Source organism: Felis catus, chromosome A1, assembly GCF_018350175.1.
Source record: "Felis catus isolate Fca126 chromosome A1, F.catus_Fca126_mat1.0, whole genome shotgun sequence".
NCBI lineage: Eukaryota > Metazoa > Chordata > Mammalia > Carnivora > Felidae > Felis > Felis catus.
This window is the reverse complement of record NC_058368.1, coordinates 202,587,308-202,612,644: the sequence shown is the minus strand read 5'-3', so window position 1 is coordinate 202,612,644 and position 25,337 is coordinate 202,587,308. Positions and strand designations below refer to the sequence as shown.

Here is a 25,337-nt window from a genome sequence, read left to right as displayed (position 1 = left end):
TAAATATACATATATTTATTTAGGGAGAAATCAGTACATAAGTTTTTATAACCAGTATTTCATTCAATAGTACATAATGGGCATCTTCCCTCATAGAAATAAATGTATTGCTTGTGATTTTTTTTTGCAGTCTTCCATGCATATGAATGGCATTTAAAACTTTTATATGGAATATTGTAGTTCAGGCTCCAATTGCTAATGTATTTAAAATTACATTTTAAATTTCCTCTAAATTCATTGTATAAATGAACTTAAGTTTATTCAACCAATCTGCTATGACTGGGCATTTAGTGAGCCATTTTAAACACAGCTTAATATTTTATAATTGAACCCTATCTATAAAAAGAAGAAAAAACAAATGTCCTCAGCATGGCACAAATGACTCTGAATTATCCGACTTTCTCCTCTATCTCTAGTTTCACATCCTATTATTCTATAATTAAAACATCTACAGAAACTGACAAAGTTGGCTTAATTCATAATACAATCACACTGTAAGATCATTTGAATCTATAAACAGGGAGATATTTAAATGCTCATGGATTTGTCACATGCTTCAATTTTAAAGGTCGCTTATTCATCCATTTGTGCTTATTGTAAGCCAGACGCTTCGCTAGGTATGGATGACTCACAGGTGATCGAGGTGAGCACGATCCTGGGAACGTTTACTCTAATAGAAGATGAGCAACTCTGCTTTAATTTGGTTTCAGCAAGACAAAGCAAAACAAAACCAACATTAAAATGCACCTAACCCTAGAAAAATTATACGTTATTCATCTGTTGGAGAAAAAAAAAAACAACTAAGTGAGGAGAAAACACAGTGGCTGTAGACAGACTGGATGCATGGGACACTATAATGGTGACATGCTGAAGCTTCCAGATTGTAGCGAGCAGCCAGGATGTAGCTGCAAACTTGGTGTGTCTGCAGGTGACAGAACCAACAAGGAGCAGAGAGACACAGGGGGCAAATTAGCAAAAGTGAACACAATATCTAGTTTTTCCCGAGCAATATTAACCTCTATGTACAACTGCTGTCTGCCAGGTCCAAATTTAATATTTAAATAAAGTATTGCAATATTTATTTAAGCACATCTATATTTAAAAGGTTTAATAATTAAATGAAAATTTTAAACTTTTGTACTTATTTTACCCAAGATATTTTTAGAACAATTGTTTGCAGTATAGCATTAAAGCTTCTTCTTCTTAAAATTTCAGGTCTTTTGCAAAAAAAAAAAAAAAAAGAAAAAGAAAAAGTTACCCCAAAGAATGGCAAATGTTCCATCCTTCAACTGGTGGGGGACTACAAGAATGTTCTTTAGGAGTCCAACATCAGGCTACTATTAATGCTCTCAGGAGAACTGGCTGCCCCTCAGGGAAAGGACATGGTTCAGCTATAGTGAAAATGCCTGTAGCACTCAGTCCATGACATCAAGTATACTCGTAAAAAACAAGCTCAGAACCTGGCAACGTATCTGTGTTTCAGAAGATTGTAAGTCTTGAATGAGATGGACGTGCTTATTCATAGTGGTGTGTGTTCACTGCAAGGTAGCTCTAATTTCTCATACTCAACACAGCACTGGGTAAAACACTTAATGAACAAACATCTATAAAAAAAACACAGCCAATTTCTTCACTGCAACTCTCATCCAAAAGGGTGTTGTCTACCTTGATCTTTTCTCACATGTAGAAAGAATAGAAGCCAAAGATCACAATTATAAAACACAAGGACTAGTATTTTTAGCTCCTTTGAATGCTTTCCCCTTCACTGTGATAAATTTCTCTCTCTGCTACTGGTTTTTACTTCCAAATACTCTGAGGGTGTGTGTGTGTGTGTGTGTGTGTGTGTGCGTGTCTGTGTTTCACATTGTAATGCACCTTTAACTTTGATATCTCTGATTATCTTGAGCAATGGTAAAAATTTTAGTTATATGTATTTACATTTTGCTGAAACACGTCTAAGTTAATCTAAAATCTGTCCGTTAAATCTCTCATAATGCTCGTACAATTATGTGCATACATTTTACCTAGAGTCAGGGCAATATAGTATACATGGCAAAAGGGCACATTAACACATATTGGCTTTATGTCCATTTTTGAACTGAAACTTAGTTTTAAAAATAATTTATTCACTCTTTGAAGTATCAAACTTAAAATGCAGAAACCCTAATGATTGTCAAATTAGTCATCAAAATTTATAAAAATATTGAAAGAACCCTTTTCTTGGAACTTAACAAAAGCTTATCTACTTTGCAATTCAAGTGGATAATTCATTTTTAACAGAAAACTCATGTTCTGTTTGTCACTATGAAAGATTAAAAAAACACACACGTCTTCCACTGTGACATAATTATAATAATATTATAGACTGACGACAGAGTTTACTTCAAGGTGTGATTCCATTTAACTCTAGATGAAGTCAACATTTGTGCAGATAAAGATTGTGCAAATTTTCATTTAAAATAAATTTCTGCCCTTCATTAATAGTTTTTTCTTAATTTAAAGTTATTTAATTTACTAAGTAAACTTGTCTTTAAATCTATCACTTTTACTGAAACTAGGATACAATAATAGAAATGGCTTGTGCAGTAATCCTGTATTCCATTTGGGGGGATTATATATACAGTGTGTATATTTCTCTACAGACGTAAGACAAAAGCTATAAATTAGAATGTACAGAACCTGTAATTATATTTTTTAGCAAAAATATTTTTCTTTATTCAACAGAAAAGTACTTTATACTTACATAAAGAATATAGCTGGAGAAATGAACAAAGTAACTTTTTACTACATTTAATAACATGGAGTCTTATTCTTTCTACTAGACTTCTTTATTAACAATGTGAAAAGGGGGGCTAAGCTGTAATAATCACGAACAAATGTAATTTTCAAATGACATAACTATGCATGTAGGACAAGCTCAAAAATAAAAAACATAACTCGTGCTCACAATGGGTCGTATGTGTACCACCACTTGTTTTTTTTAAATATCTCATCATTTTATCACTGAAGAAAAATAAAAGAGAAAAAAGCTTCAAAGTGGCCACGGTTGCCTGTGGATTTGTTCACCTTTTTTTTCATGTTCTCTACAATTTCATCTATTTCGTTATGAACTTAGGTCTCAGTGCCGCCTTTACTTCCTCTAGAAAACCTTCCTTGTGCCTCTTGGGATTGTAGTGGATATCCTCCCCTGTGTGTTCCCACAGCACCTTCATGCTGAGGCATAACTGCCCGTTATTTGTCCTCTTCATTAGACCATAAACTCCACATATGTAAGAATTATGGTTTGTTTTTCATTATATTTCTAGTACTTTACACGTATTTTTAACTTTACATAAAGCTCAATAAATAGGTATTGAATTCAAATTGATAAGAGTTTAAGCAAATTTGCAAGATCATAGATCCAGATAATTTTGCTCCATACTATTCCCAGGATACATTTATACCACCCTAAAGCATACCTGATTGAACCATTATAAACACATCAGGACATGATATACAACCTAATTTGAAAATCTGACCACCTAGCAAATATCAGCACTGTGTTAATTATGATACTTCGTATTATTGTCGTGACTTCTCAAAACTACTTAAAACATTCTTTCCAGAAACAGAAAACCTGTATGTTTTACCACCTTATTGAGGAGATCTAGGATTCAAGCAAAAGAAAGGGGTGGTAATTAGATTGTACCATACCAATATTGCTAAAGGTTATGAGCACAGGCACGTTGTTCACAAAGTGAGGAAAACAATGTCATCATGCAGAATGGTGATCTGAAGTTGGTCTATGGAAGAAATATGACCCCAAAAACTACCTAAAATGTGTTTTGAGAAATAATGTGCAAAGCCAGGACTAATTCTTTTAAAGCCAAAAGCAGGTTTTGCATAAACATATCGAAGGAAAAAAAGGAGAAAAAACAGCCTTTAGTTTTGTTGGTAAGAAGGTCAATAAACTTGCTAGTAGGTGTTTATGAAGCTTGCATAGGAAATAAACAAAAGAGGGCAGGAGCTAAATTATTAGAAAAACAGCAATAAATTTTTTGTAAACAAATTAAGTTAAAGGAATAACATAATTAATGTCTAAAAATGTATCACAAATATACAAAGGAAACACTAAGATCTAAATGGAAAATTATCCAAAGGTTATAAATATGTTTCACAAAATAAAAAATAAATTTTCTAATAAAAACATGAATAATATTAAATCTCTAGGTAATACAAATTATAAAACAATTTTTAAATGGGATACCATTTCTCGCCATTAATACTGGTTCTTTTGAAATACATTTTTCTATTGAGGACATGGCAAAATGGACTTATTCACAATTGGTTTTGATATAAACTGGTACAATGTCTATGTAAAAAATTGACAATGCTCAATATTTCAAAATATTACACATACTTTGAAATAATAAATTAATAAAAAAGAGCAAAGTGTACAAAAATACTCAAAGCTGTGGTCAAATATGTATATATGGCTGTTAGAATACATCAGTGAACAAGACAGGTTAATTGTCCACTCTCTTGAAGCTTATATTCTAATGCTAGAGGAGAGGGGTACACAGACAATACAGAATACACAAGATGAATACATAAATTATGTAGTATATTACTAAGAAGATTATACGTTTTATGGCAAAAAAAGAAAAAAAAGAAGAACAGTGTTGTCAGAGAGATTAGTAAATGCAAGTGGCTTGGCTGGAGCGAGGCAAGGGTTAAGCACTGGCAATATAAATTGAGATTCTCAGAGTAGGTAGGGCCTTGTTGAGAAAAAGCTTGAAAGAGGTGGCTGAGTTAGTCTTAATCTTTCTGGAAGAAAAAATATCAGCCCATGAATGTTAAGACCCTAATGTGAATGCATGTTTGGCATGTTAAAAAAGAAAAATGTTAGGCGACCGATGTGGCTAGAACAGAGGGAATAGAATTTTCCTGGAACACAAAAATCAAAGAAGTAAAATGTACGTGGAGTGTGTATGTGTGTTAATTTTCTGGGGCAAAACAAGAACTTAAGTGATGTCTAAAAGTCAGCTAATCCAAAAGGCAGAAGGCAGAGGAATGAAAAGGAGAGGAAATCACAGTTGAAGATGGGCTGAGAAAAATGATATTGGTAGCTTCAAATAATGAATGGTTTTAGAAGTCTTATTTAAGAAAATAAGAACATTATCTTGTAAGTTTTAAACAGGGGAATGAAATGACCAGATATGAATTTCTCAAATACCACTACTTTAGCTAAACTGGAGAATGATTTGTAAAAGAGAAAATATAGCTAAAATGAAATTGATTTCAAACTCTTATTGAAAGAGCTTGAGCTTGAGATAACAGTAGTCTGAACTAGTGGCAGAAGGGATTAAAAGCAATTTAACAAATAGAATGGACAGTACTTGATGATGGACTGGATCCAGAAGACAGAGGAAGAAAGGGACAAGGTGATCCTGCATTTCTAATGGTGCTGTTGAGGTGACTGGAATTATCTAACATCCAATATAAAATATAAATATAAAGCAGTTTTCCCGGGAGAAATAATTGAATGTCAGTGTTGTACAATCTGACATTAAATTGCCCACAGTTTACACCATTGGAAACATTCAAGGCAGGAGGAAATGTGGATACAACATTCAAAAGAGGGATTTGGCAAGAAGTAAAGATTTTGAAGGCACTGGGGTATTTGTGGTCAGGATCACTGGTAGCCTATAATTCATCATTATATTTATGGGCAGTAAACCCAATATTTCTGGAAAGACAATTAGACAAAGCCAAACTTCAATGAAGTCTCAGCCTCACAGACATGAGATTGGAAGCTGAAGATACTTTTTTGCCAAAAAAAAAAAAAAAAAAGGAAATACCTTCTCTTTGGCTGAGGGAAAACTGGAACAAGGTTCATGACTTTAGAAATGAAAGAGGCTGGGTTTTCTGCTATCACAATGATTCCCAATATGTGCAACACAATTTGCAAGATGCAGTGAAAAATGAAAATGAAAGTCCCTTTGGTCAAACAGTATTAAGTATTTCAAGATGGTGTCAGAAGAGCATTAAGTCAAGCACAGGGCCCTTCAAAGCCAGAGTCCTGCCTGACTGCACAAGACACACACCCATAAACCCAGACTTCCAACTTCCCACCCACACCTAAAATCCTAAGAATCAACAAGATATCCTTGAGAAATATATAGATTGAAAAAAGATAACCTAAGACATAACCCTGAAGACCAACAACATTTTATATAAGTGAATTTCTAATAAAAAGTACTGAAAAATAGACAAAAATGAGTCTAATAACCATAATTAGATTGATGGTAATATTTACTTTATCATAATTTTCTAGATTTGCAGTATATAAATTCCTTTTTAATGTCATAATTTATAATAAAGAATCAATACTCGTTATTTTTTTAAATTTCCACCTCTGTTCTTTCAGGGGAAAGTTTAGAATTGAAGTAACATCAATGCGGTAGAGTTAGGCTTATAAGCTAAAACTCATTGGTTTACCATATTGCTCAAGAAGCTGGATTTAGGGTAAGATTATCAAAATGAGAATCTAACAAAACAGACATTTTCCTTCAGGAAGTACAGCAGTATAGTTTTAGTTCTGTCATCATTTAAATTATAAATCATTTTATACATTATCTTGAAAATTATTTAAGGTAAGCTGAAACCTGTGACAATTATCAAATTAAGCTGCAATAGCACGGGGACAATTGTCTTTAGCCTCTACACATCCTGCTTGCAGAACAGAAAAAAAATTAAGCAATTTAACTCTGACCTTCCAGATAAAGTTGGAATATCTTCTAAAATACAAGTGTATCATTTAAATTAACAATTGGCATATTCAATACTGTGAATGGTAAAATTTAAGGCATTCTAAAATCCTCCTTCTTCTTAAAAGAATGAGGATTCTATGCAAATGAATTACCATGAGCAATGTGGCCATGTATTCAACTGTCTTCCCCACCATTTTCCCATATTGGGTTGAACAGTATTCTCACAGGTTTTCATTTTCAGAGACTCTTTCCTCAGGAGAGAATGCTGTCCTGACCATGTAGAGAAAACCTCTAGTAAGGACATTGTGCTAAGTGAAATTGCTAAAGAAAATGTCCTGCTCGCAGCTGTAACTCCCAGTATGAAAGGGGAAATAGTTTGTCATCCATGAAAATACTCACCATTAGAAGGCTAACACAGAAGTTGTTAGAGGGTTACTGGAGGGATTGTGGGAGGGGGGATGGGCTAAATGGGTAAGGGGCACTAAGGAATCCACTCCTGAAATCATTGTTGCACTATATGCTAACTAATCTGGATGTAAATTTTAAAAAATTAAAAATAAAATTAAAAAAAATCCAAAGGCTCAATGTTTGAAGGAATTTATAGAAATATATTTTTTTGAATGTAAAGAAAGTGTTTATTCATAACAGGAGTTAGATTAATAGCTTATGCTGTCAACTTTCTCTTTGTGATATAGATAAAAAGAGCAAAAAAGTGACTCTTCTGTGAAAAAAGTATGTGTTCCTCTGTGACATTATACTGCACTCAAATTTCACCTTATTGTTCCCATGAGATCCAACATTCATGAATTTATCTGAATTATTTTGAATGTATTTAGAATTTTAATGTTATGGCCTGAGGCAGTACATCTCATAGGCAGAGTGAACTTCAAATTTTGTATAGATTTTTAGTCAGTGAAATCACATGGTTTGATTCATGACTACCACTTCTTGAGTCAGGAGTGGTAAGTTACTTAACCTCTCTAAGCCTCAATCTTTTGATCTGTAAAATGAGTGCAAAATACCTTACTTAATAAAATTATGGTGATTAATAAATGCACTGATATCTTACTATGCATTTAATGAGTAGTAGTGATTCTCCTTTTTATTTGATTATACATCTTTAATTTACTGAAAGACACTTTAAATTAATAGAATTAAAACATTAGCGGCTTATTATTTTTAATTATTCTAAAATAATCTTGTTAGGCTAGTCTCTAGGAAAGATTAAACAATTCCATATTAATTTCATTTTTCCAGATAGTCATTGTGGTTTAATAAACTAAACTATTTATTTTATTTTCAAAGGGATGTGTATATAGTATGTTGTAGTACTTAATTTCTGAAATCCAGTATTTAACGACTTAAAGATTTTACTTCTTTTTTTTGACCTTTCCTGGTTAGGCCCAATGTATATATATATGAGATTTTGTACACTCAAATGTTTTCTATAAATGCTTTATTATATAAAAGCTTGTAACTAGTATTGAGTTCATAACTTATATTATTATCAGTAAATGAGTCATAAATATCTACTTTTAGGATAGAAGGGTAAACACTGAAAGAGGTTTTACTTAGTTTTATTTACTTTGTGGGTTTTTTTTTTATTTTTTAATGTTTATTTATTTTTGAAAGACAGAGAGAGACAGAGCATGAGCAGGGGAGGGGTAGAGAGAGAGAGAGGGAGACAAAGAATCCGAAGCAGGCTCCAGGCTCTGAGCTGTCAGCACAGAGCCCAATGCAGGGCTCGAACCCACTAGTTGAGAGATCATGACCTGAGCCAAAGTTGGACGCTCAACCGACTGAGCCACCCAGGCGCCTCTACTTTTATTTACTTTGAAATAGCCCAAAGAAAATCTAAAATGATGCTCCTATGTAAACAGGTTAGATATGTTCAATTTACACATATCCAAGCAAAATTATAATAACAGTAAGAATAAGAGGAATGTATGGAGAAGAAGAAAGAGGGAAAAAAGGAGAAGAAAAAGAAGAGGGAGAAAGGGGAGGAGGAAAAGAAAAGAGGAGGAGGAGGGACACCAGCAAAAATTGGAGGGGAAAAAAAAGATGGCTCTCTAAACATAGATTTATCTACTTTTTTCCCAATATATTGGTACAAATTAAGAAAATTGAAAAAATGAAATTCATGGTAATCTTATTAAAAATAACATAACGTCATTATGAAACATGAATATTCCTTATATCCTGGCAATGCTAGAATTTTATCTAGCTCCTAACATTTCTAAATAGATTTTATATTAATCACTCAGTTTTCCACAATAACCAATCAGATATGAAAGTAGCCATTCCAGGGATATTGGCATTTTGAAGTTGTCAGTCTATAGCAGGTAATGTAGAGAATGGTTTCTCATGGTATTCATCAGATTTGGAAGTGCTATAACTGGTAATATTATATTTAGTGTTTTAGGCTGGAAGAAATATTATTATTTCTCCAACTAACTGTGTCTCATGATTTTTAAACCCATACAATTTATGTGTACTGTTTATTGGTCACTTCAACTGATCATTCCCTACTTCAGGTTGTATTAAGAAGAATCTTTAAATTAACAACTAAAAGAAACATGTAAAGCATTTGGGCATGATGATCAAATCAGTAGTGAGAATTTTTGCTTCAACTTCAGTTTCATTACAAAAATTTAGTCTTCTTTCTGTTTCCCATTGAAATTGTCCATCTATTTGTGACTCTTCCAGCTCTTGGATCTCTGTTGCATACTGTTTATACTTATTTTATACAATGATCTTCCTTCCTTCCTCCCTCTCCCTCCCTTCCTTCCTTCCTTCCTTCCTTCCTTCCTTCCTTCCTTCCTTCCTTCCTTCCTTCCTCCTTCCTTCCTGTCTTCCTTGCCTTCCAGCCCTCCTTCCCTCCTTCTTTCTTCTGTAATCAATTTAAAGACACAAGTTTTATCCTAATTGTCTTTTGATTCAGATTGCCCAGCACAGTGAATGAATGACTGGCTTGTACAGTGTATTTATATCACATCCCAGCAGCAATTTTAACATCAGTAACTTGATTCCAGTATGGTAGCTTAAGCATGAATGGTTTAAAAATAATGACAAAAAAGATTGAAGTCATTCTATGCATCTTTTCTGACCATAATACTACGAAACTAGAAATCAACCACAATAAAAAATCTGCAAAGACCACAAATACATGGAGGTTAAATAAAATGCTACTAAACAATGAATGGGTCAACCAAGAAATCAAAGAGGAAATAAAAAAAAATACATGAAGACAAATAAATGAAACCACAATGGTCCAAAATCTTTGGAATGTAGCAAAAGTGGTTCTACAAATGAAAGTTATAGCAATACAAGCCTAGCTCAAGAAGAAAGAAAAATCTCAAATAAATAACCTAGCCTTACACCTAAAGGATCTAGAAAAAGAACAAACAAAATCCCAAACCAATAGAAGAAAAGAAACAAGAGGTTAGAGGAGAAATAAATGAATTAGAAACTTAAAAAAAAATCCTCAATAGAACAGGTTAATAAAACCAGGGGCAAGTTCATTAAAAAGCTCAATAAATGGATGAACCTTAGCCACTCTCATCAAAAAAAAAGAGAGAGAGAGAGACAACTCAAGTAAACAAACTCAGAAATGAAAGAAGAGAAATAACAATGAACACCGCAGAAATACAAAGGATTATAAAAGAATATTATGAAAATTTATATGCCAAGAAATTGGACAACCAAGAAGAAATGGAGAAATTTCTAGAAATATATAACCTATTAAAACTGAATTAGGAAGAAACAGAAAACGTGAACAGACCAGTTACCAATAATGAAATTGAATCAGGAAAAACAAAAACAAAAACAAAAAACCTCCCAACAAACAAAAATCTAGGACCAGATGGCTTTACAGGTAGAATTCTATAAAACATTTAAAGAAGAATTAATACCCTTTCTTTCAAACTATTCAAAAAAAAATAGAAGAGGAAAGAAAAACTCCAAATTAACTCAACGAGGCCTGTATTACCTTGATACCAAAGCCAGATAAAGACACCAGGAGAGAGAGAGAGAGAGAGAGAGAGAGAGAGAGAGAGAGAGAACAACAGGCCAATATCTCTGATGAACATAGATATAAAAGTCCTCAACAAAATATCAGCAAACTGAATCTAACAATACATTAAAAAATCATCCACCATGATCAAGTTGGATTTATACTTGGAATGCAAAGGTGGTTTAATATTGGCAATCAATCAATGTGATACATCACATTAACAAGAGAAAGGATGAGGACCATACAATTATCTCAACAGATGCAGCAAAAGCATTTGACAAAGTACAACATCCATTCAGAAAAACAATTCTCAACAAAGTAGAACATATCTCAACATAATAAAGGCCATATATGAAAAACCTACAGCTAACATCATACTCAATGGTGAAAAACTGAAAGCTTTCCCTTTAAGATCTGGAACAAGCCAAGGATATCCACCCTCACCACTTTTATTCAACATAGTAGTGGAAGTCCTAGCCACAGCAATCAAACAAGAGAAAGAAATAAAAGACATCCAAATTGATATGGAAGAAATAAAACTTTTACTATTTGCAGATGACGTGATATCATATATAGAAAATTCTAAAGACTAGACCAAAAAACTAGTAGGACTGATAAATGAATTCAGTAAGTCATAGGATACAAAGTCAATGTACAGAAATCTGTGGCATTTATATAAACCAATAATGAGGCAATAGAAAGAGAAATTAAGAAAGCAATCCCATTCACAATTTTAGTAAAAATAATAAAATACCCAGATATAAACTTAATCAAAGAGATGAAAGCTCTATACTCTGAATACTACAAAACACTGATGAAAGAAACTGAAAGTGACACAAACAAATGGAAAGACATTGCATGCTCATGGATTGCAAGAACAAATGTTGTTAAAATGTCCGTATGGACATCAACCCAAAGCAATCTCAGGTTTAATGCAATCCCTATCGAAATACCAACAGCATTTTTCACAGAACTAGAACAAGCGATCCTAAAATTTCTATGGAACAACAAAAGATCCTGAATAGGCAAAACAACCTTACAAAAGGAAAACAAAGCTGGAAGTATCACAATTCCAGATTTCAAGTTATACTAAGAAGAGGTAGTAGTCAAAGCAGTATGGCACTGGTACAAAAATAGACACATAGATCAATGGAACAGGATATAAAGCCCAGAAACAAACCCACAGCTACATGGTCAATTAATCTTTGACAAAAGAGGCAAGAATATGAAATCAGAAAAAGGTAGTATCTTCAACAAATGATGTTGGGAAAACTGGACAGCTACATGCAAAAGAGTGAAACTGGACCACTTTCTTATACCATATACAAAAATAAACTCAAAATGGTCTAAATGCGAGACCCAAAACCATAAAAATCCTGGAAGAGAGCAATAATTTCTGACAATGGCCAAGCAACATTTTTCTAGATATGTCTCCTGAGGCAAGAGAAATAAAGACAAAAATAAACTATTGGGACTACATCAAAATAAAAAGCGTCTGCACAGCAAAGGAAATAACAAAATTAAATATAACCTACTGAATGGGGGAAAGTATTTGCAAATTACATACCCAATAAAAGGTTAGTATCCAAAATATATAAAGAATTTATAGAATTCAACACCCTCAAAACAAACAATCCAATTAAAAAATGGGCAGAAGACACAAACAGACATTTCTCGAAAGAGGACATACAGATGGCCAACTGACACAGGCAAAGATGCTCAACATCACTCATCATCAGGGAAATGCAAATCAAAACCACAATAAGATATCACCTTCCATCTGTCAGAATGGCTAAAATCAACAGCACAAGAAATAACAGATGTTGGCGAGGATGTGGAGAAAGGGGACCACTCTTGCACTCTTGGTCGGAGTGCAAACTGGTACAGCCACTCTGGGAAACAGTATGGAGTTTCCTCAAAGACTTAATAGTAGAACTACCCTATAATCCAGCAATTGCACTACTAGGTATTTACCCAAAGAATACAAAAATATTAATTCATAGGGATACATGCATCTGATGTTTATAGAAGCATTATTGACAACAGCCAAATTATGGAAACAGCCAAAGTATCCACCGACTGATGAAAGAATAAAGAAGATTATATATATATATATATATATATATATATATATATATATATCCACACACACATAATGGAATATTAATCATAAAAGAGAATGAAATATTGCCATTTTCAACAGCACGTATGGAGTAGAGAACATAATACTAAGTGAATCTCCATTCATTATTTTTATTTTTTTCAAGTTTATTTATTTATTTTGAGAGAGAGAGAGAGAGCGAGCATGCACACACACACACACACACACACACACACACGAACAGGTGAGGGGCAGAGAGAGAGAGAGAGAGAGAGAGAGAGAGAGAGAATCCCAAGTGATGTGGGCTTGAGCTCACATACCGGGAGATCATGACCCCAGGCAAAATCAAGAGTCGGAAGCTTAACCAACTGAGCTACCCAGGGCCGACCCTTTTATTATTTTTAAATTAAAATTATTGGCATCCTATTTATAATTATAACTTAATTCTATGGTACCTCTTCAGCCAGTGCTAGGTTGAAAATCATGGAGATCACTGTGAAATATTTCCTTTTTGTTTGTTCTGCTTTTCTTTTAGTCTCTGCTAAATGTTGGAAATACACAAATAATACACAAACACATTCCCTTTATAAAAGTTGAAACAGTACAGAAACATGTAGAATAAAAAGCAAAAGTCCTCCTCCTTTGCAATTAGCTTATATTTTTAACTGGTCAGCTTACACTCTCGTATCTTTTACCCCAATATTTTCCGAAAATCAATGGCAGAATCAATGATAGATTAACTTCTTAAAACATATCTCTAGTCAAATGATCCCCTGGCTCCCATGACTTAGCATTCACTCCTGGATTAAATAAATCATTCTAGTTTATGATTTGAGCAGCTCGTGTCTCCATTCCCAAAGTGTGGAAATAAACTCTTACATGTACTCTTTTCTTATGACTAAGTTATTTGTATTCTCACAAAACTTCTTACACCTTCCCAAGCTATATTGTACCTTTCCACCTTTGTGGAAATCCACATCACTGAACGTCACTTACTAAACGCCTGCTCATTCTTCAAGGTTTAGCATCTCTTCCATGTGGCCAATTAGAATACAAAAGTTCTTCAGTGGTTTCTCTCTTGTCCCTCTGAACTTTCACTCTGTAGTTTTCATGTGCTAGTATTTTGTATTCCAATTTTTAAAATAAACAATTTACATTTTTCCCTACATTTTAATCACTTGGCATATCTCTAGCCGGTAATACATATGCATTAAATAATGAAGTGCCAAAGGTGGATGGAGCTTAATACCTACTGAAAACTCTGACAAGTCTGGGCATGCCAGAACCAGCTGGGAGAGACAACATTTACACCAAGGCCTCTCAGCCTTCAGAGAAAGAAAGGATGGACGTGTCTGAACTGGTACTTTGTTCTGGAATGGAGAGTCTCAAATGAGAAGGAAGAACAGAGATCATGCCTTAACCCCTTGGCAATTCCTGCAATGAACATAAAACTTTCTGTGAAGGTCAAGAAATTCCAGGGACAAAGTAGAGTAAGTTTTTAAACTTGAGTGTGATTCTATTCAATGTCATTAACAGCACATTTCCTAACTCAGTCTTGAGGGATCGTGCCCTGAATTTTTTTTTTCTGTCAGTACACCCTGTCAGGAAGCCAATTAAGAGAGACCTGCAACATTAGAAACACTGGATTAAATGCCACCTTTAGAAGATCTTAATAAAATCACAAAATTGGTATGGGGATAGCATCTTGTAATATAGCTGCCAACTGGGTTTTGTGAGTTATCTTTCTACCTATTCAGAAAACGCTAATCTGGTAGTTCTAATTTTCTAATATTTGAATCCAAGGCTCAAAGTTTAAATAATGTCCACAAATTTATGCAGTTGGTTAATGACAGAGGAAAGAGTTTAATAGCCATGCTATGCTGCCTTCCTAACATCTAATGATTCACTAAGAGCTACATGAGAGACCAAGTATAAAAAGGATAAATATAAGAGAAATGTCAACAGAGCAGCAAAGCACCACCTGGTGTTGATCCATCCCATCAGGAGACCAACGTGAGAACAATTTGGTCCATGTGGTAGCAGAAGTGGAATTAGTATCAATGGCTATTGACGTCTATCATGAGCACCAACATGGATGTATACACCACCTTTTTCTCTGGTGAGAAAAATGAGGGATTTAAACAAGTTGGATTTCAATGATTCTTCTAATAAAGGTTTAAAGCTAAATATCAATCTGGTTATATATCATTTATTTGTAATTTCTCATACCTCAGTAAGATGGAAAGCAAGCAAGTATGAACCCAGAATGATGGAACAAATTAGGATCAGCCCTGGAAGGGGTTAGGGAGAAGGTGACAGAGGTTGGAGAAGAACGAAGATTGATTCGAGCCCATGATTAAAAGCTGTGGTTGGGTGCTGCCTGGAGGTCTGAGAAGTGGAAGGAACACTGACATGGCAGTGGAAGTTTAAAGGAAATAATCTGGGATATGAATGAAGCAAGGGTTTGAAGGGAACAGTGAGATGAGAACTCTCTTGGGGAGGCATGTTTATGAGACTGGCATTAGTTTCTGGCTCCCTGCCCTATGACCTATTCCATTTTCCTTTTGCAACCTCCTCCTTTCTTGTTATACCAATGAGTTAAGAGACGGGCACAGTCTGGTTGAGGGAGGGTGAAGGGGACTATCAGGTTTTTGGTTTTGTCTTCCTCCTTCTCCCACAGAAGAATCAGTAAGTATGGCAGAGTCAAAGGAACATGGCTTTGAAGTCAGACCCAGGTATGAATCTACCTTTTGTCTGTTACCAGCTGTAATTTGGATAGTTAGCTTGGTTAGGATTGTTATTGACTTGGTTTTCTCTTCAGTTGATCAACCTGTTCTTTCTTCTCTTGCTATCACTCATCTGACAAATTAAACGGTGACTCTACTAGTATTAAGAACCTCAGAAAGGTAAAAAGAGAGAGAGAGCAAAGACTGAGTTTGAAGTGTTTCAGAGATTTATTTCTCATGTGCCGTAATGTCTAGAATTAGAAGGTAAGCAAGATTCACAGTGACAGCACCAAATGGCAGGAAAGAGGGTTCATGCTCCCTATTCATAAACTGCACCTGCCCAATTCTTTGATGTGGACTAGAGGTGTGTTCTAAATTTTATGGAAAACTCTTTGCTTCTGCAGCAGCCAACACTCTATACACCTTGAAGGGGACTTCAAGAGGTTCCCACTCTTAATCTCCATAGGAATTCTGGACTTGGCACTGTTGAGAAATATCTAAAAGAAGGCTTTCCATAGCAACACAGCTGGGGGGCCATCAACAATTCTAAGATCATTCAGGAACTTCCAAAGAGATTTCTGAGCTTTGCCAGCCTATGGAACCAGAATCTCTGGAAGCTGTATTTTATACAAATCTTCATTATGTTCTTTTTTTTTAATGTTTTTATTTATTTTTGAGACAGAGAGAGACAGAGAGAGACAGAGCATGAGCAGGGGAGGGGCAAAGATAGAGGGAGACACAGAACCCAAAGCAGGCTCCAGGCTCTGGGCTGTCAGCACAGAGCCCGATGCGGGGCTTGAACTCACTCACAAGCCGTGAGATCATGACCTGAGCCAAAGTCGGACGCCCAACCGACTGAGCCCCCCAGGCGCCCCTATCTTCATTATGTTCTTATGCAAACTAAACTCTGAACATTACGGATGTATGTATGGTATCCCTCATCTAAGGCACATCTATATAAAAGTTATAGCTGTAAATAAACTACATATAAGCTACTAGATTTATATAAGCTACTAGCTTATATCTATCTATACCTATATATCTATCTATATCTCTATATCTATATCTATAGAACATATATAGATAGATAGATGTATATCTATCTATAGAACATATATCTATATCTCTATATAGATATATCTACATCTATAGATATAGATATAGAGATATAGATGGACATATATAAATACTACTAGCTCTACCAATTGGCTGAAACATTCTTAGATAATTGATCTAGTTTAAACATAAAAGGGTGTGGCAGAAACTCCAGGCTGCCTATCCAATAGCCCTTCACCCTTTCTTCTTTAAAATAACTTTATATTGATAGTGTCAGAAATGTTTCTACTTACATATTGCATTTTTCAGGCTCCCTCATAGACAGAAGTAGGCAATAAAATATAAACAGAAGTACCTCACTAGGGCTTCCAAGAAAGCTTTTTAAGAAGGAAAGGGGAGTGGCTCAAAGAGGGGAGTCACCTTTTGCTCTTCCTTCTTTTAAAATGAGGTCATGGAGGTGAGGGCTCCAGCAGCCAAATTGTGATTATAATGTAACCCTGACAATGGAAGCCACAGGTTAAGGTTGATGGAAAAGAGAGAAACAATGGCCTGGGTCCCTGATGACCCCAAAGCTGCCATCTAACACCTGGACTTTAGTTGTTATTTTGGATCTCTAATAAGAATAGCTGAACCTGATTCTAACTGCTACAGAGCTTGTACTTTTATTATGTTATTACTTTTAAAAAGGACATTAGAAAGTGTTCAAAGTCAAGGTGAATGTCAATGTCCAGAAGTGAGTATCGATTCAGTGCATGAGCTCATGCTGGGTGTGTGGGAGCACTGCTGGCCTAGAAATCATTAGGAAGAAGAGCTGTTCTGAAGGCCTGAACACCTGTGGTATATAGGGCACAGGTGGCAATCTGGCAACTGTTAAGCCTGGCCTTTTGAGTCATGGCCAAAACTCAATTTCGGTACATCCATTACCCATACATATGCCCTAATTTCTGAATAGATTTCACTCAGATATGGTAGTTTTCTGTTTAGCTTCCTTATGTTATCACTTACTACATTTGTTAATGGAAAAAAAAATACTGTTCCAGGAAAATATCAAAGAGCAATTGATTGGTTTGTACTTCAATGCAGGCTTTCAAATAATTAGTTTACTTCAAGTAAGTGATGACTTCATGGCATGTAAATATCTCCCATGCACGCTTTATTCCAGTTCTTTTTACTTAAGGCATATGACTGTCGATACTGTTAAACTCGGAATGAAAACCACGTTCTTTCCCTTCCTTATTGTCCCCAGTTTTCTGATTTGTCTCCCCTCTTGGATGTTCAATTAAAAATTTGAGGAGATTACTATGAAAATGAAAGTACAGACAACAATGACAACGTGAAATTTTTGTCTTCTTAAAAATTATGACTAAGCAATAAAATTGTTTCCATCGTGTTTGAATCACTGCAAATAATTTCTATTTTATAAATTTTCAAGAACTTGTGCAATAGGGAAGTATTTATATATATATGTTTCCACTTTAGACTTAGGTTAATTTTAAAGCTATAAAAACAAAAATGTAAGAAGGGAAGTATTTATATTTTAACTAAACCAGCAATTCAATAGTGCCATAGAATAGGGATTAATTTGTAATTTATCTTTTCTAAAATGATCACCTCTATTTTTCCATAGAAAAGTCAAAAGGAAGTTTATTCACATACATAGAGAAAAATAAAATTTATGGTTAGAGAAGAAGAAAGTTGGCAAAAGACAATAGTGCTGTGGTTCTCACTTTTGTATACCAGGGAAGATCCAAAAGGTCAAGATTAAGTATTCCTAAATCAGGGAGCTGTATTCTCATTCCTGGTGCAGAGGATAAAGATTGGTAACAGACGAGTGTGGACAGATAGCATCAGCTAATTCCCTGTCATCAGAAACAGATTTGGAAATTATGCTGCTACATGGATTTTGTAATACGAGGAATCATAGCTATTATATATTGATTAATTCTAAGTGCTTACATTTAACCCTCAAAGAGCATCAAGATTGTTATCCAATTATCTCCATTTCACATATGAGCAATCGAAGAGTTATGGAAATTAGGTAATTTAACTAAATTTTATCCAAGCTGGAAGAAGTGGAACCATATTTCAAATCCATTCTGTTTATTGCTAAAACCTTGGTTTTGAAGCAACATCACAGGGAACTATTCTGCTAAGAATCATATAAAAGATAAATATTACATGTGATGTTAAATAAAAGATGCACCCCTCAGGGATGTATCCAGAATTATACACCATCAAAAGTTGTTGCACTAGCTGTATCTCCATACTTTATGTGGGAATTATCATCGTCTATCATTGATGACACATAATAAGGTGAATTTTTAAGCCATTCAATAAAATCAGTAACAAAGCTATTAAAAAACAAAATGAAACTCTAACAAATAAATGATGAAGAATTAATTATCTTACTATAGTTATGTAGCACAGCCTAAAAACAGGACTTATCTCCATGTATGACAATTATTTCTCATCAAAATCTTTAATGTGTAACTTAAGTGAAATATTTTAGGACTATTGTAAAGGTATATTATTATAAGAAATGATATAGTATAGGAATATCTATCTATCTATCTATCTACATACATATAAAATTATATTTGTGTATATACAGTTAAAATCTTTCCATTTTTAAATTAAAGGGTAATTTATATAAATCTTCAAATATGAACACAATAAATGGCAGTAAACAGTCAAATTATCTATGTACAGATATTCACAATTATCCTAGTTGTCCAAAGGCCAATCTCTTCTGTCTACTTTTAATGATTATCTCTTTTATATTTCCATTTGTGTTCCCGTTGAATTCATCAGGCATTTCACATTTCCTTTATCAGTAATTGTTTCTTACTTTCTTAAGCTGTACAATTGTAAAAGATATATTAAAACTTTGAACATTCTTCTACCTAATGCCAAAATAAGTTGGAATGATAATGTCACTACATTAACATCTTTAGGTCCTTGTCCACAGACTGTTCAACAGTACTGAAAAATGTTTCTAAATAATGTACTTAAAATGAAACTCTAGTGTGTAATATCAGTAGATGTTTAAGATTTTGAAAATGGTGAGTATGCGTTTTTTGCCATGCTTTGCACTTTGTGAGTTTAGACATGAATAAAAGTTTTATGTAGTGACTCACACTCAGGCTTTCTTAAAAATATTTCTTGTTCAATATCAAATACATTTTTGATAACAGCATAGTACATTTAAAAGGTCAGTAAGAGGATGGAAATTGTGCAGAATCAGCTCTATAAATCCTTTTGGTTAGAGCAATGTATGGTGGCCCAATCACTGTTTTTGATATATCTAGGCCATTTCAAAATCAAAAGGCATATTCTGTCAGAGCTTTTCCCTAATGTGAACATCTCAAACATGAAAATCTATTGCCATCAATGACTTTTAAAAGATATATGTACACGCACAAGGGCATTTTCTGATTTTTTTTCTAGGAAAATAGGGTGACAGAGAAGAAACACAGGTCTTGAACTGGAAATACTAATTTGGCTTTTGCTATTTTGAAATGATAGAACACAACTAATTTTTATACTTAAGACGGTCTGTGAATATAGTAATCTTGGCTGGAGAGTATGTAACATGTATTAAATAAGGATTGTCTAAATTTGGATGAAACCATAAGACTTACCAACAACATCTGCCATTATCCCTTATTTAAGTCTTGGCTCAAAGTTTCATTTCACTGAGGCCTTCCCTAACCACCTGGTCTATTACTACAAACTGCTTTCTCCCAACACTACCCAACACCCATGCTCTCACATTCCTGATCCTCTTACCTTGCTTTTCCTTTTTTTTTCTTTTACATAAAACTTGTGATTTCATAATATTATGTGATTTACTTTTTATTGTGTTTATTTCTGTATGCCTCTCCATAAAATAGAAACTTCATAGGAATGGGAACATTTTTTCTCTTTTTTTCACTGAAGGATCCTAAGCACTTAAACACTAAAAGGCACTTAACAGTAAGTCAATATGTATTTATTAAAAGACAAAGACTATTTTGCATTGAGGAAAATTGAACAAAAATATTTAATTTTCTCATGTTACAGCAATTCGTATCAATCAAAGGACAGGGACAGTTTATAACCTGTTGTAATATAAAAATAATACAAGTCAGTTGTACTTTCATTGAATTGTGGATAATATTACTTTAAAAGACATGGAGCTTTTCCATATTATCATAAAAGAGATTAAAAGGCCCTTGGGGTTTACCAGAGTTCATAAAAATTGATCTTTAAAATCTGCTGTAATACTTTCACATGGGGAAAATGAAAGAACTTGAGAGACTCCAAGGGTCGCAGTTCTATTTTGCTTGAAAATGATGTGGCAAGTTAAAGAATACTGGGGAAAGTATCCAGAACCCTATAACTGTGTGATAAATAACATCCCAGCTACCGTGATTCCTCCATCTATCCCTATGCTTAATGTTCAAGTATTTTCATTTAGTCTATGATTTGACACTGAGTGTTGTGAACCATATTCTATAAAGAAATTAAGGAGCTGTAACCATTCAAAGCTCATGTCAAAGGTTTGGGTTAGAACCTCTAGCTTTAAAGCTTTGATTATACAATTCACCAGGTACTGAATGCTTGCAACAAAAACAAATCACATTACATCTTTGCTCTCAAATATTTAATGATGTTTTCGGAAAGCCTGACATATACCTAATTGATTCTGACATAGGTAAGGCCCTAAGATCTTCCCTAAAAGGAAATAATTAACCTTGAGTTGAGAAGAGTGAGGGACGTTGCCTATGGGCTTCACAGAGTAAGATATTTTATTTGAGTTGCAGTTTAGAGTAGGATTTCACAGAGAATAAGGCTGAGGCATAGCATCAAGTTTCTGAGATATGAAATGCCATTGTATTTTGAGGGAAAGTCAATTTTATGTGATGGGAAGCCAGGGCATTTAAGAAAAATATAAGCCCTATGAATGAAAAGAGAGGCTGAAGTGAAGAGCTATGGAAGTCACCAAATAGCATTTAGATTTTATTCTGGAAGCAATAGTGGGGAATTCCTAAAGAACTGTAATAGGAAAATAAAGTCATATTTGGACCAATTCTAAAAAAAGTGTTTTTCTGATAATAAATAGCTTGACAAGTGTACAATGCCTGCAGGGCTATAGAAGTTAGGTGATTCTTCAGAAATCCCATGCATCTCCCACAGTATTAAAGGAGAAATCAAATATATACACAAGGAGTAAGGCCCAACAATCAGTGATTGAAGTGTCCACCACCCCTAAGGCAACCAGCTTAAATTTCTCCAATCAAGGCACAAAATATTGTGGTATGATGAGCCTATGATGCATCAACCTGTTATGTGCCGGGCACTCTTTGTGATGAGTGCACCAAGATATGCTCCCTAATCTCAAGAAGTTTCAGAAACTGATGAGAAATGGAATAGTATCTTGAAGCATGAAAGCTAAATAGATGAAACATGGCAAAAAGAAAATTTGAAACACAGGGAGCAACATGAAAGTATGAGAGAGAATTGCTCATTTGGAAACTGTAAGGAAATTCAGTAGAACAAGATCATAGAATTCCAACAGTGCAGGGACAAAGAAATAAATGTGTAAGATATGCATAGTCAGGAATCAGACCATGTTGGGATTGGCCTTGCTTATAGATTAACCATGAATTCATGCTTTTCAGAATTGGTTGGTCCCTCAGTGATGCCTGACAAGTGTAGAGGTCACAGCTACTTTACTTAATACATATAAAAATATTACTTATTCCTAAACAGTTATTTCAAACTTTTGCATTTTCTTCTAGCCTCCTTGGGTCTTCCTCCTTCTCAGCATTCTAACACCAACAACAAAAGAATTTTGTTATTTTCTTCTCAGAAACAAATTGTGATGCTACAATTCCCAGTCAGCCCCTACCCATTTGTTATGCCTCCTCCCCAGTGGTCCCTGCTGCTGCTGACATAACCATCATTATTAAGTTGTTTAATAACCAAATTTCTTACTATTCATACTCTTTTCTCAGTGGAAGAAGAACCTCTCCTTTCATCCAATATATGGATATACCTCTACCTTTGCCCTAGAATCAATCCCATCCTTTCCTAATTACACTTGACCTTTCTCTACCAATCATTCTTTGCCTAGCCTGTTACAATCCCTTTTCCTTCTCAAGTGGCTACTACACATATGAGCTTATTCAAGGATCTTCCATCTTCAACAGAAAGCCTTCTGTCATATCGCCTACATACCCACCCTTGGCTTCTCTGACTTCCCAACCTTTTCTATAAGAAACCATTTTCACCTGAATTTACTGGGGTTTGGCTTCCACCATCCTCCTTTTCACTGAGCCATTTTTCAACAAGTTTCAACCATAACACTCAGGGTCTATATGTGAAAATCACAAATCAGCATACATTTCCCCAGAACTCTAAAATATTATTTGAGATACATATTTTGAAGTCACTTTTTATTTCTAGAAAAGTTATAGGCTCTTATCTGGTAAGCCTTGCCATGTAAAACCTTACCCAAAATCAGTCTCAAAGTTATCTCTTGATGTTGTACAAGATTTGCACAAAATGTTACCCATGCTCCAAATAATGCATAAGACTTTGAGGATTTTATCCTAATTCTTCTGAAACTGTGTCTGGGACTTGTTTTTCAGGGGCCTTTAGCCTATCTTCTGTGTGCTCAGATCTTCACGCTATCCAACCCTTTGCCTCCTGTTCACAGCTTCTCTGGTCACTTGGTAAGTTGCTTAACTTCCTTGAACTTTTTTGACATCCTGTGAGCTCATTCGTTTGTTCATTAATTCTTCCAATATTTAACGGATGCCATTATAAGACATGTGCTTGGCCATGGGTTATTCTAAGTTGAGTAACATAGTTCTGACCCTTTGGGTCTCGTGTCAGCTGGGAAAATCAAAGGCATATTGTGAGGAACAAATGAAGAAACTAATATACACAAATGCTTTATGGAATAAAATTGTATTTCTTAGAGAAATGTTACAGTGAGTCTATAAGAAGGTAAGAAAGTAGAGAAAGTGAGGCTTAAATTATTTGTTTTTTCACCCATCCCAAAATCTGACACAGGCCTTCTGGATGATTAATAAGCACTGCCTACATACAAATAAAATAGCTTTGCCATATTGACACTTAGAACATTTTGTCAGAAGTTAGATATATGTAACCAATTATAACAAACCAAGAAAACATTTAAATTGATATCACCTCTTCTCCTGAAAATTTTAGACTATCACCGAATTTCTGGGCACTGGAATCATACTACCCAAGCAGTTGATAGCTTCTGATACCTACCATAATGAGCGTCAGACCAGCTGCTCTCTCATATGATACCTAGGAACCACGAAGAGCATCTAACCCATATTTAACCAGAAAGCATTTCTTAAAAGAGCCCCTTCAGTATGAGAAGTACAAGCCCTAGAAAAAAAATATTCAGTAGGTTTGACAAATAAGCTCAACCAAGGTTTGGCACGTCCTTTGACTTCTTTAAATGAAAGAATATGTGTTTTGAAGTAAAACCCTTTCTATCTGTGCATGCCAAATTCTTTTCCTAAAACTGTGGGACTCTAGGGTTGCCAGCAATTATTCTCTATTTTTAAAATAATAATATTACAGGGCACCTGGGTGGTTCAGTCGGTTGAGTGTCCGATTTTGGCTCAGGTCACAATCTGATAGCTCATGAGTTCGAGCCCTGTGTCGGACTCTGTGCTGACAGCTTGGAGTCTGGAGCCAGCTTCGGATTCTGTGTCTCCCTCTCTCTCTGCTCCTCCCCGACTCACATTCTGTCTCTCTCTCTCTCAAAAACAAATAAAGACTAAAAAATTTTTTAAATAATAATATTATATTACACTTTAGTAAATTTCTTTCTAGATTGTACGTACTCCTCCCCCCGCCCATACCGGATTTTAATTCTCAGATCAACCTTTGGACGAATGAGAAGCAATTAGAGAATGGACAGCTCTCAAAGGTCAATGGATTGGCTGAGCTGGGACCTCCATGTGACTTAACACAACTTCGAATCCAGTATAACCTATAAAATATTCCACATTTCATATGTAAAATATAGAAAGGATTATTCTTTCTTATGTTTCATAACAAAACAATTGTAGACTACTTCTCACAAAGATTTTTATGAAAGATTTTGCTAGCCACACTGTGTATACACTGAGACTGAACATGGTCTACTGTGTTTTTATAGTTTAGTTGACTCTCTTTTTCTAAGTATTGAATTTCTCCTTTGTAATTAAATGATAGATTTTCATTTACATATATGTGTGTATATGTATGTATGTGTATGTATATATATATATAGAGAGAGAGAAAGGGAGACAGAGGGAGAGAGAGAGAGAAACAAAGGATGGAAGAGAGAGAGATTTATTTTAGTCGCTTCAGTCACTCAGAAAAAAGGAATGAGGCCTCATGATCACTTGAAAGTGTAAAAAAATTTTAATAATAAAATACCACTAATAATCTAGAATATTTTGTACTCCAACAAAATAAATCTATTTTGTTTCCAAAAATGATATTTTAAAGTATCTATTGCCATGGTTTCCCCTATTAATGCAGCATTTTTATATATTCCTTTTATACAAACAGAAGTTTATAGACTAAAATATATATGCTTTCTAAAAATTCATAAAAATTTACAATGATAAATTCCAATATTTTGTTACCTTTAGTATTTTCTTTCTCTTTTT

General features: G+C 34.5%; 1 protein-coding gene across 1 annotated transcript in view; it reads right to left on the bottom strand.

Moving 5' to 3' along the window:
- The window catches only part of HCN1 (hyperpolarization activated cyclic nucleotide gated potassium channel 1), a 390,472-nt gene that overhangs the window by 194,265 nt on the left and 170,870 nt on the right, over positions 1-25,337 (bottom strand). The gene's annotated exons all lie outside the window — the stretch shown is intronic.